Source organism: Lolium rigidum, chromosome 3 (genome assembly GCF_022539505.1).
Source record: "Lolium rigidum isolate FL_2022 chromosome 3, APGP_CSIRO_Lrig_0.1, whole genome shotgun sequence".
NCBI lineage: Eukaryota > Viridiplantae > Streptophyta > Magnoliopsida > Poales > Poaceae > Lolium > Lolium rigidum.
The window spans coordinates 305,028,347-305,042,789 of NC_061510.1; the positions used below are offsets into that span (position 1 = coordinate 305,028,347).

The following is a 14,443-nucleotide window of genomic DNA, read 5'->3' on the forward strand; positions in this document are numbered from 1 at the left end:
AAAAAAACAATGCCGCAGAGGCTGCCATCTCGGGTCCTACATCCCTGGCAGGTGCGGATTTGCGTTGACTCGCGCCGGCGAACCCGAGAATTCGCGATGCACCACGTCCCGGGCCACCATACGCGACGTTTTGGCCGCTTTGCCGGCTAGGTGGCCTCAAAAACGAGAAAAAAAAAAAGTTTTGACATGCACCACGGAGGGACCAAAATCGTCGGCCATGGTACACCAGCAACCACGGCGCGACTTCAACTTCGTCGGCCATGGAAACTTTTCTTGTAGTGATATTACAGTCTCTACCCCTTAAACTAAACTTCGTCCTCGAAGTTTGATATCTCTTACGTTTCGGAGTGTGGATCTGACTTGTGCAGACTACATCTTTTCTCAAACTCCTTGGTGATCTCACTCGGATATAATTGAATATATCCCTTGTCCAGCATTCTTCCCGGAATCCATTAGGGTTTGTCTCTGAACCATGGTTCTTACTTTGATTCATTGATTTCTTCCAACTCTATAAGCTTGTTTCCTTTCTCATTGACTATTCAATGATTGGGACTTCTTCTTGTCCTGACATTCTTAATTGAGGACTAATTGGATAACATTCTCCTATTTGATAAAATAGGTCTTTGTTTTACCCTTACTACCAAAATTGCAGTAATGGTGCTTAATAAGGTACTAACTATGGAATTGGTTGTGATGGTTTATTTTTCTAATAATGGATTAGACTTATTTAGTCCATCCAATCATGGTTTATAGTTGACACTTATAACTATTTTGGATTATTTAGGTTCCATGAAAGGAATCATTCAAATAGACTTTAGTTTTTGGTATAATCAATCTCCTTCGGTATTTGGCCTTCTTGAGCTTTATTGAGCCTATTGTATTTCCTTCGTCCAACTTCTTTATGCTTGACTTACTTGAGCTTTAATTCTTCTGAGTAAGTACTACTCACTTTCTCAAGTTATAGTCCACATCTTACTTCCTCGAGGTATGAACCTCGGCTTCTGGTCTGACATCCTTCTGAAAGTAATGTTCAACAATCTTATGAAAATAAGATCGAACTTCCTCTCAGTTCAGACCTTCTTCTTCTATCTTTCTCAAAGTATTGAGTCATTGTAATCCAACTCAATCTTTACTCTACCCCTTGGAGTTTACTTATGTTCTTCAACTCCTTTTCTTCCAACTATTGGACTGATGATTAGAATATTGGTATAAGTCTAGTTTACGATTTATATTCCTCTATGGTTTTACGAAGAATCTTTATGGTGTATCCACTCAATTGTGGACATCCAATGTGAATCCTTTGACTAAATGTTTATAGATCTAGCTATTTGGCTGACAAGCTTTTTATTTATTTACAAACTTTTGTTGCAACTAATTAAATCGTGGACTATTTGTAATACAAACTGATACCAGCTGTGGTTATTATACCAACTGTGGCTACTTGATATCTAAAAAATGAATTCTATTATAGGTTCTGATCAACTAGACGAGACATTTCCTACTTTATCTCGCAGTATTGATATTATACCCATTGTGGTCTTCTGATATCGACTATGGTCTTCTTATGTCTGCTATGATTTCATATATCACCTTCCTTCATTCAGGGTTTATTTTGCAAGAAAACCACTAGCTGACACTATGATTATAGTATCCTAAGTGATTTCCCATGCATTCCCTCTTCTATGTTGACTATGGATCTGCTTCAGTTTCACCATAATCATTATATTTCTCACCTTCATGCTTCTTCTGTACTAAAGTACTCCTCTGTTGAGGTAAGCATGAGTTTCGGATTGTACTTCTTTCAGAGTATTGTGGTTACTTCCCACAACTTTGTTTCCTTTATCTCATGAACCTTCATCTTGTCTTCATAATCTTCAGAAATCGTCACTTCCTCACACATTTACCATTACCCTCTAGATCTATAGCACCAAGTAAGGACTTGATATTGCAACATGCATTTGCATATCAAAGTCAAACTTCATGTATGGATCTAGTCAAACAATGAAATTCCAATAAAATCGAAGAAGATTCAGCTTTGTGCATATAATACACATCATCATAGGCCTGAATAAAATAGTTGAGTAAGACATCTCTAAACATCAGGCTCTGATGTGTAGTATATAACACCACATAATATAGGTTTATATCGTGATACTTAGCACAAATATAGGGAATTCTACTATTTGTCTCAACCTTTACCTTCATTGCACATTTGCAATGAAATAAACTTGAAACAAAGTGGTTTGGAATGGTTAAGATTAACCTAATTTTCTTTGGAAGTACTGACAAATAGTATACCATATATAAGTGCTATTGAGGACTATTTTGTGTGATACCTCTAGTTCTAATATGGTTACTCTGAATACATATCTAATAAGATATAACTCCTATACTTCCAAGTGTTTCTATTATAAGCCTATGGTCATGATGTGCTTGGCATACTTCCATATTTTTAGTACACAGTTCTTGCACTATTGTTGAACAACTGGCTTCTTATTGTACTCATTTTAATTATTTATGATGTTTTAGTCCATCACATAATGACTTTCAAGTGAATCATTATATATGATTTCTATCTCTACCATGTAAGTAGGCATATTTTATTCCTATCTCTCTTCCTTACCTCCCATGATTGACTCATCATGGTCTATACTACCTCATATACTCATAGATATTACTTACTATCAATTGTTTTACAAGTTTGGATAATTTACTTACCCATTACTTGCATTTGTCTACATCTTCTAGTAAGATATTTACCTTATATAAGATAAATTATCTTCATCACTTGTTATCTCTTCTATTATAGATCAGAATAACTCTTACTTAATCATAATATATGTTGGTACACATCTTCCAATAGGATAGCTTCCTTATGGTTGTATCCTCTCTTTGGACTACCATGTATTGTATACCAACAGTGATCTACTCATCTATTGTGTTAAGGACTTATTGATGTTCTACATACTTGGGATTGGCTATCTAACTTTACTTTATCTTGGTAAGCTAGGTAAGAAATGTTGACTCGAGTGTGTCAGGATTATTCTCAAGTGAATATCCATCTCAAGTCATAAGGATATTTGGTTTAACTAGGACAACTTCCTATAGACACTACCAATCCTATAGGTCTCCTTTAAAGGGTTTTAATCCTAGAGTCAAAGCATTTGCTCTGATACCAACTGTGGTGACCCGGCATACCACTGCATGGTGTAGTATGCAAGTCTGATATAACACCAATGAAACACCGTTCCACTAGTATTATATCGCTCGTAGTGGTACAACGAAACATATGCGGGTCCAAGGCATGTCTATAGAATTACAAACATTGACTCGTTACATAAAATCTTCACAGACTCTCCTACTTTACAATGAGGTAAAACTGCAAATCAACTCCAGAAGAACGACTCGTAGCCTAGTCCTAACATGAACTCTATTTGTAGAGTATTTCACTAACTACAGAGGCTAATAATAGATTCTAGCTAAATAGGAGCTAGGTTTAGGGAGCTAGTCCCCTTCTATTGCTAATCTAGGTTTTCTCCTTGTTGGATGCGGTATCTGACTCTTCTGACATGGTCCTTTCTCTTGAAGTAGTTGTTGACTCCTCGGCCTTTGAGTTGCACGGTAGATCCTCCTTCGATGCCTCCATATCTAAGCAGGGATTTAAGAGTGGGATGAGTACGAGCGTACTCAACAAGTTCATTATAGGAAAGAGGTGTTTAATGCACTAGCTACAGCATTAGACCAGAAAGTCTAATACCAATGCAGGTTTTCATAACTATTTCTTCAAGAGGTTGCTTTTATTCGGAAGAACTATGTCCGTCAGCCTTCACCGGTTTACTAGAACTTCATGGAGCTCCTTTCCGACCGCGTTCGCAGTTCCATATCCCGGAACAGGGAGTGACAGGTCACAGTTCTTTACACTCTGCAGAGGTGTGTTGCTTTACCCATAAGAGATCTTAACCTTGGTGCCAACCGAGTCTAGTTCTCGTCCACACTTCCTTTGGTGTGAGGCCCGGTATAAGGTCTAGCCAATCATGTTCCTCCGCTACCTCGCACACCCACCCTTTTGTAAGACCTGTCTTCCCCTATATCCATGATGAGACCGTTTCGGGCATTTGTTCTCCCCTATACCGATTAAGGTAGACCGTTCCGAACAATTTTATATGCCTTCCCCTATCAATCATGGATAGACCGTTCCGAACATCTTACAATCCATCATAGACCGCATTACCGTGGGGAATTAGAATGGGATCCCCACCCCACCGCTTGCCCAACCTCGGGTCAAGTGTCTACGGTAAGCGCATCCGTTGATGTACGAGAGGTGGAAACACTTTTGACTACTCCGTCCCACTCCGGATCTTATGGTTAACACGGGTATTACAGCACAAGAATCATCGGCGACATTTGTTGTTTAATCCTAGATGGATATAAACCCTTGCAATGGAACCTCCACCATATCAACACAATCCATGGTTCCATTGCCAACCACATAGTCATATTCATAGTTATGAAAGTAGTGGTTTTGGTTTTTATGCAATAGTGATAATCATAGTACTTTGCAAGTAATTTGATAAAGATATTCAAATGACATGAGCAAGCGATGAACTTGCCTTTCTTGACTCGCAAGATTATGCAATCAAGGTCTTCGATACGCAATAACTCCAAATTCTGAAATAGCATCATCGTCCGGTAAGGACGATGTTTAAAAGATTGCCAAGGATGCAATAATGCATAAGTATGAGATGCAATCGCTCTAAGCGTGATCTAACCCCGATGATTTAGGATCAGTGAGTTGTATGATTAGTTTAGGGTGTGTTGCACTTTTAGAGTGATTCACATACAAGGTTCTTATTCAGGTGTGATTACTTGGTATTATCAACAGGTAGATAATAAAGAATAATAATCAATTGAGCACACAAAGAATGATAATTGGCATAATGTTATCAAGTAAAGAACAGTGGGTCGAGCTTTAGTACTAGATGGCATGGTTAAGGATTAATTATCATATACTTCAAAAGAATAACTTTTGAAGAACATGTTCTTTAATAAGGAACAAGTATGATAATCAAAGTTGGTTTATCTTGTTAATGATAGCTGGCTAGGGTTTTTAGGTCCCTATAAGCAGGGTTGGTGATGATTCCTTATTTTCTTCAAAAGAATAACTTTTGAAGAACATACTTCTTAAATAATAAGAAGTATATCAATTAGGGTTGAGGTTGTCTAGGTTTGCTATTGGATCTACTAAGTAAGGAATGGTTGGTTCCTAAATAGGATGGTTCATAAGCATCACACACTAGTAGGGTTTAGTGGAACAGGGTTATGTAAAGTAAAATAGTAGGTATGAGTGCTGTTAGGGTTCATCACATTGGTGTGATGATAATTAAAGTTACTTAAAGATGATACTTCTAAGGATATGAGCTAGGTTTTGCATTTGGTTGACCCTATTTGATTAACCATGTTGGATAGGGATGCATATATGGGATACTAAATGATTGATAAAAGAGCTCCTACAGATTATGAGGACATAACAAGTATTTAATTGTTAATTATGGTTTTGTGGATCAGAAGTAAGTACATGATTACATATTCTAACCTAGGTTTAGGTTTAGAAGTCATTTAGGGTTTACATGTAATAATGGAGCTAGGGTTCCTAATGATATTAGGGTTTTAGGGATCACATGGAATGATGGGTTCCTGGTTCTATTACTTATGAAATTAGGGTTTTCTAAATACCCTAAAGTTCTTGAATTAATAACTTCACTTTAAGGTTGAAGTGATTAATAACTTTGAAATAAAATTAATATTGGATTTAGCATTTTATTATTTTCAATGAATTAATAATTAAGGTATTTATTAATTGCGTTTAAATCCTTCTAATAAGGATTTAACAAGTCAACAATTAAATAAAATTAGTTTTATTGTTTTCTTTATTTATATACTGGTTTTTACTTAATTAAAAAGTTTTTCCAATATTTGAATTTTAATTGAATTTGGAATTAATAAATAAAACTTAAATAACAAGTATTTAATAATTGAATTTTTATTAAAAATAAAAATTACATATTATATTTTTATTGGATAGATTTTTATTTCTAAGAATTTTGATAACTCATTTATATTTTTCGGAGTTGTAATGCATTTTTGATAAATTGGCAAAGTTTCAGTAACTTAATGAATTTGAATTAAAACTGAAAAATGACTAAGTGTACCCGGCCAGTGGCTACCCACGACCACCGGCCGGTGGGTCCATGCCCACGCTGGAGGCCACATGGCGCCGAGGTGGCAACCCCGTGCCTCACCGGCGGCCGGGGACGGTACTCGCCGAGCCGGAGCGCGCCCGCGGGGCGTGTGCGGTTTCGTTGGAAAGGAGACGCCGAGGCGAACCCAATGGTGACGGCGCCGCTCCGGTATGGTCACCGGAGCGTGCCCGGCGGCGAGAAACAGCGGCAGTACATACGGGTTGCTCGATGCGGCGAAGCTACGGCGTGCAATCGAGCTTAGCGAGCATGCAGGGGAGGTCGCGTGGCTCACCGAGAACACAGCCGGGCTTGACGGCGAGGCGAATGGAGGCTTGTATCGCCGGAATCCATGGCGCCGGCCGTCGGAGGGAAATGGTTGCTGACGACGCTACGGGGCGCCCTGACTCGATTCCTTTTGCGAGAAGACCATGTCGAGGATGGCGGTGACGATGGTGGTCGCGGCTTGGCCTGGGGAGGTCTCTACCGGCGACGACGTCGGAGGCAGGGCCGCGCTAGGGTTTCGATTTGGGGCAAAATTAGAACAGAGGAAGGGAAATGGAGGACTCCAGCGCGTTTTATAGGTCCTCCCGAGTGTGCTGGCGGTCAGAATCGGCGGCGACGACCACGGGACGTGGCTCACCTCGTCGCGGTGGCGAGCTCCTGTGCGTCGAGTGGAGGAGACGAAGAAGACGACGCCTCTCGTCTTTATCCACGCGAAGGGTTACCCGGGCCACGTTGGGCCGTGGCTGGGCTGGTGCGGTTGGGCCGTAGTTGGGCTGGTTGGTGGGCTGCGTCGGCTTGGCAAGGTCTAGGTAGCCGGGTAAGGCCTTTCTCCCCTTTTCTTTTATCTCGTTTTTTTTTATTTTTCTCGTTTTCAAATTCTATTTTAATTCCTGGTTTAAATTCAAATTTGAATCCTTTTCTATGTTGCAGGTATTTCTTAATTGAATAATACAAGGAATAGCCCAAGATTCATCATCCAATTAGATAATGTATTAGAAAATTTAATGTGAGTATTATAACCTTGGTTTAGTGGTTATTATTGGGTTTTGAATTCAAATATCCATATGGACCTGAATTTGACTATTATCTTTAAGAATGTTAAAAATTGTTTTCCATATGATAATTTTATTACTTAGTGATATATGGAGTTTTGTTGGTATTACTTTGTATGAAACAATCCCAAAGTAGTACTTATTAATGAATTTAAATAAGGGGTGACTTAATGGCATAGGTTCATGTGTTAAAACATCTCTAAGGATTTGACCTCCTATTTGAAAAGGTTGTCACTTGCCTATTATTTTATGTGCATAACTATGTGCTAATGAATTGTATTAATTCTATCTTGAATGCTCTAGGGTGAACATTATTCTCAACATAGCTTGGTTTTGACTTATGAGGATAAGTGATTGATCACACATATGATTTTAATTATGGTATTTAACACTAGGTTAATCTTAGGTTCATAATTGAAACATAAGATGTAGTTTGTGAGCAATCCTAGGGTTCTAATGAGATTCACCTAATGACAGTTGGTTTGACTCTCAACTATGGCCTGGTTTGTATTATGATCACCATAGTGATATATAAACTAGGGTTGAGATTTACTTCTAGGTTATAGAGATGGGGTGTCTCCATATTGCATGTGCTAGGGTTTAAACTCCCCTAACCATGGTAAGGTGTTTACTTGCTTAATATTTCATGTGCTTCCCTAATTACTAAGGATTTGAGAATTGATTTTATCTTCTACCAATTTATCTTCTATTTTTATCCCCAATTTATCATTAAAGTAACTATATTGGTATTACTTATTTTTATAGTTAACTTTGGTCAAATGGATGGTTGGTTTCTCACCATATAAAGTATGGAGTTTTACTCTAAGGTTTTCTTAGGTTGTTTAGTTTCTCAAGTATGGATATGGTAGGATTCTTCTTATGATCACCAAGTGATTCACAAGTTAAGGTTAGGATATAAATCTAGAGTTTCTTACTAGTGATCTCCCTATAATTTAATGTGGAAATGGGATCTCCTTATACTAGTAGGGTTTAACTTATCCTCACATATCTCCAAAGCATGATTATATATGATCATCTTGTTCTTAATATCTTTACTTCAAATTCTTAGGGTTTATGATCATTACACAATTTATAATGATCAGGGTTGGACTTACTAAGGTATCTCTCCTTGAATGGGTTTCTCACTCTCAAGATCAAGTGTTGTATTGATCAACTAAATATATACTTTCTTTTATAGTTCCTTGAATGGGCATAGTTATGGTTGTCTCAATTATCTTGAGTATAACACCATAGGTTGAGCTTTCTCATTTAGGAATGGTTATCCTAGGGTTTATGGTGTACTCCTAATATCTCCTTAGGTATCTAGGCTAAGGTTTCATTTGTCTAGTTTAATTGGGTTAGTCTCTTCCTCACCTCATCAATTCAGGGTATGGTATTATTCCATGTGATATTAGGTTATCTCACCACTCCAAGGGAAATGGTTTTCAACCTAATACTTTAATTCAATGATTGTCCTTGAGTCTTAAATAGGTAAAGATAAGAGTGGTATGAATGGTCTCACTCATTTGGGAAGGACTTGAATGATACTCTAGGGTTCCTCTTGAAGATGATGATTTGAATACTTGGATGTATATCCAAGGTTTAGCTCAAGGTTTGTTATTGCTTCTCTGATAAATACTATGGAACTCTCATCTCTGTTGGTTTGATGTATAATAATATGGAATATAGAAGAATATATACTTCTTGAGTGGACCTCCTTGTGATAATTCCAATGTTGAAGTGGAATGAGTACCATGGAGTTTCATGGTAGGATCATGGATAGTTTTTAAGACATGGAGAAGATAAGTGAAGAATAGTTTCTCCAATTATTGTTACTTGATTTCCAAATAGATTGATGTTCATGGGTTATGGCAAGGATTACCTTATTATAATCTTTTATAAGATCAGGTAATTGATCATTGAGTAAAGTGTTGTTGTGTTGATTAATAGTTTCATTTGATCTAACCCCTTAGATCAAATCATTTCTACCCAAAACAAAGTTTTTGCAAAGTCACATTGAGGTTTATAGCGCTTGACTTGATGAGCTACTTCAATTCCACCAAGATCAAGTGAAACTTCAGTTACTGTGACTGTTTTACTTTAAAGCGTGAAAATTCCCCAGATTTTCTATGCATGAATGCAATGCACACATCTGTTTCCTCTATTTTTGTAACCCCAATACCTGGGATATTACAGCAGCTTTCTCTCGCCTTCCGAAAGAGGTCAAAATTCCTGTGCCTCATCAAAGCGCAAGATAACTTCGTTTGCGATCTGGAACAGCAGAGCGAACTGACTTTGTTTCCTTTGCCCCCAACTCCTCAAAGCCTTAGCGGTAGCCGAGAGTTTAGCGTCCACTACTAGAAAGGGATTGCTTGTGCTCACTGGTTTGGACCAAGCCTCCTGAACCACTTCTATGAAACCTGGGAGTTTAGCCCAGAAATTTTCAAACCTGAACCGAAAGGACCTGGGTCTGGCAGCAGAACATGTCACCAGCAAGGGGCAATGGTCCGAGATGTTAGTGCTGAGTGACGAGAGATCACTGATGGGGTACAAATCCTCCCATTGCGGGTTGAACAAAACTCGGTCAAGCCTTGCAAGGATCGGTTCTTGTTGTCCATTACTCCAGGTATATCTTCGTCCAGGGAGCGGCATGTCCTGTAAGGCCATGGAATTACACCATATCTATCAATAGTAGCATCAATTTACCAACCGAGTATGGTTTATCTTCAGCGGAAACCTGAAGGTTCTTTTCTTTAACACCTTTTCTGTAATAGTATCTTGCGCATTACTTTCATCATTCGTACTGCTCGAATTATCTGCATCACTTCCTGAGCTCAAATCCCCCTTACTATCTTTTGCACTATCAGATGTTCCTGATTCAAGACAAAGTCTGATCCGTGGTATTACTCTCCAGAGTCAAGTTCTTCTTTGGAACTTCAACCCATTCAGTCATCTCAATCACTGCTTCTGCCCTATCGAGAGAAATAATTCCGCTTCTACTCAAAGAAAATTGTAGATTTGCTTTGATGGGTGCAGATAAGTTGCGGCTTCCATACCTGCTTGAAAAATGCACATGGTTAAATTGATGCATTGAAACAAAACATATGGTGAATACATGTAATAACATACCCTTGAGAGTGGTTCATCTTCCACTCAATTCGAACATACAACGGCAACATCCTGAAATTTAGTACTTCGTAACATCTTACCATTCTACAATTAGCATGCGAGATTATTTCGATATTGACAAAAAATCAGAACATAAGTGTCAAAACTTAAAACATGACTCAGAGAGCATAGAAAAAAAATAACCACATAATATCTGAGAACAATAAGATCAGACTTTGTCTAATTGAAATGTAATTTGATAAAAAAAACTATAATTAACTTGCATGGTAAAAACTCAAAACTCATCTCTTTTTGTTCACATATCTTGCAGTCATAGCACCATCGGAGCATCAAACCTCAAATAGATATTACGCACAAACTATTCATGGGTTCTAGGATTCTTTTTTTTGTAAAAGAACATCTTTTTTAATATAATGATCAGTGTACTGTGTGCACCCAAGAAATGAAATATAATATGAAACAAACAGAAGGAAAAATGTAGCAATGATTAGGTTTTATATTCTTGTAGTGTATTTCTTTCTCCTCTAATATAATGGGGCAGCTATAGTGCTCCTGCATGCATTCGATAAAAGTAGTATGTCGGTCTTTTGACTCTCCATTGTAATCTGTAGAAATTGTGTGTATGAGTTATTCATATGCACCCTGATCCGTAGATAATTTATATTGATCAGCACCTCTTGGAAAATGCATATGGTGCAAAGAAATCATGTGGTATTTCAGGTTAGGCACGTCCTCATAAACCTTCAATTCTACTATTCATGTTGATTCAGATCATGAATAAAAGGGTCTACATGACAAAGTAGCAATATAAACCTCCAAACAGACCATAAAACAACGGAAATCTGCCCTAAATAAATCTCAGAAATGCCGCAACATGCAAACCAACGGGAATCCCCTCACCAGCGACCGGAAGAAAAAAGCGGTAATTCGTTCAAGACTGTGCCACTACCTGGTAGGCCAAGTGGATTTGAATCCTCATGCTTCTTATCTCATCCGGTGTATGGACCACCATTTGTCGCTAAAGCACCAGATTAAAATATTTGCCATCCACAAACAGAGAAATGTAATATTCAGAGATTTGAGATGTTTTAGAAAATTATAGCATTGTCATTTGCAACATATACATCGGAACATTAATGTTCAAAATAATTCAAGCCATCCAAACGAACACAAGAATTGTTTTATTCGAATAGAAATTGTCTGATAAGGGCACAAACCTGAAGATACCATAACCTGAAAATTAAGCATGTTGAATTGTGTTATTCAAATATAAATTTTCTGATTAGGGCACAAATCATTGCAGAACCTCGACCTATTCAGAACACATACCCCAAAACCCATATGACAACTAAATTATCTACATAACGGGAGGGTACTGATCATGGAAAAAAATAGCGCGCTATTTCGTTGCTAATAGCACGCTATAGCGTTTTTAGACAGTTCACGCTACATCATTTCGACGCTATAGCGTGCTATAACGCGCTATTAGCACGCTATAGCACGTTAATAGCATATTTTTCGGCTGACGCTATTTTATTATAGCGCGCTATTTTTTTCCTTGGTACTGATTGATAATTGATCTGCATAATATGAAAAGTTGAAAACAAAGAGTCATATTTTGCTCTATGTATTGAAAGGTTATATACGTGGAACTATGATTCAATTAGGAAAACTTGATGATAGCTCCAGAAATAAGCATCGGCCATTAGTAAAATGTGATCTTTCCTACCTTGTGATATCAGAGTGAGCTCTTCCTAGACACAAGAAAGGATGGCAGTAAGAAGTGGTCAGTGCTATGAATTGACCATAAATAATTAAACCATCGTGTTTCAGCTATTGTAAATAATCGTTGTACATGTGAAAATACGCTTTCAGATAGATATGAGATTCCACATAAAATCCAACGAGAATAAAAATCTCCATTCTTCTAGAACAGAATAAAACTGAAATACTAATCTCACCATCCTAATACTACAAGTTGATACTGATTTAATGAATTCACAATACCATAGATGACCAACCATTTCATATTCATGATCAGCCTCAAAGTAAACCTAGTCACGATAATAAGAAGCAAGAGAATAAAGAAACATGATCAAGGAAAATCTCCGGAAACAAAATGGAATCATCACAAGGGCAAAGGAGAGTGAAACCTAATGGGGGATCAGCAGAGCCACAGCCACCATGCTCCATTTATCAATCTGTGCTACCTCTGAGTTTGGCTAAAACTACCTTGTCTAACTGAATAACTTGAACTGAAACTACCTGGTCTATTTTAGTCAGTGGAGTACATCATGTCAATCGTCCCATATGTAGCAGTGGAAACAAGGTGGCCATGGGGATTTGATACTCTAAGAGCATCTCTAGCCGTTGGGCTCCCCAGGCCGAAATCCGGCGTTATTTAGCGTCGAATGGATGTAAAACTTGACCTGGGGAGGCCCATTTTCCCAGCGGCGAGCCAAGTGGAAAGACCGAATGTATTTGAATTCAAACAAAAATAGACGAAAAACGTTAAAACTTAGGCGAAATTTAGAGATATTTGATATATATAGGCGAGTTTTTACATATATAGGCCGAATTCGTAATATATTTGAATTCGGCCAGAGGGAAACATAAACTAAAATTTAAAAACGGCGTTCTACATGCCGAAATGGCGGTAGAACGCCGTGTAGTCGCCGTCGTCGTCGTCGTCGCTGGAGTTACCGCCGTCCTGCATTGGTGGCGCTTGCTGGCTGCTCTCGCCGGGAGCCCAACGGCTGGACCCCTGCCTAGGGTTGCCGAGGCGTGGCGGCGGCAACGGCTTGTACCACTCATCCTCGCTGGAGTCCTCCAGCTTTTGATGAGCGGCGCGCCTCTGGCGGGTTGTGCGGCCGCAGCGGCACGGCACCTCGCGGCGGCCAGGTCCAGCAGCCGCCGCTGCTGCTTCGCCTCCTCCCTCTCCCAGTCATGCGGAGGGCCGCGTCCATGGGGAGGGCATTGTCGGCGGGCACGAGGTCTTGGAGGGACCTCGCGATCGCCTCGGCCACTGCCGCCTCCTCGACCCGCGCGGCCTCCTCGGTGGCGAGGTCAGACGCAGCAGCCGATGTGCCCTCCTTCTTCGCCTTCCTCTTCCTCCCGCGCGCCGGTGACGACGAGGTGCGCGCCCCCTTGCGAATGACGAGGGCGCCGCTGCTGCGCCCTCTGTTGGCGGACGCAACGCCGGCTCCGTCTTCACCTCCGTCTTCACTGTCGTCCTTGGCGTCGTCCTCGGCGTCGCTGTTGGAGGAGCGGAGCCGCAGCTGCGCGTCGCCGAACTTGATGCCGACCCCGAGGAGGAGGACGATGCCATGCGCCATGGCATCCAGGAGCTTCCGTGTCGGTGCAACACGGACGGCACCGCCGGCGGCGTCGGCATCCCCAGGACGGGGTACTTGCTACCCTCGATGTGCGCGAGCACATTCTCGAGGGTGCGGCCCAGCGCGCTCCACCAGCGGCGGCGCACGGCGGCGTTGTTACACGATGGAGGAGGAGGAGGACCGTTGTACGCAGCGAGTTCTCGTTCATACCTTCGTCGGAAGAACTCGTTCCAGCCGGCGTAATTGTCGGGGAAGAAGCGCTCCTCTGTGCGCTGCTCGTCGCTGAGGGTGACGAGCACGGCGTCGATCTCGGTGTTGAGCGTGTCGCCTCCCACCGGAGGAGGCGGGATTGGGACCCCCCCCCCCCCGCGCGCTCAGGCGCCATCCTCCGGACGCGCGGAACTCCGGCGGCGTTGGGTAGCCCGCCATGTGCAGTAGTCGCGCCCCCCATTGGTGCAGTGACCGCCGACCGAAGCCGTTGTTCGCCATCGCCGTAGCCCGCCATTGCTCGCTCGAGGAGATTGGGGAGAGAAGTTTGGGCTGGGTAGAGTAGGGAGACGACGGTGGTGAATGCGGCCAGACGCGGTAGTTCCGCGATAAATAGAGGGAGCCACGCGTGAATTCGAGGCAACGGCATTAACTCGCCACGTGGAAGCGATGCGTCCGGCAAAGACTGACCGGCGGC

The 14,443-nt window shown here is 40.7% G+C and overlaps 1 pseudogene; it reads right to left on the reverse strand.

Moving 5' to 3' along the window:
* Positions 1-13,758, reverse strand: part of LOC124696786 — a 28,375-nt pseudogene extending 14,617 nt beyond the window's left edge.
* Between the last annotated feature and the right edge of the window lie 685 nt (positions 13,759-14,443).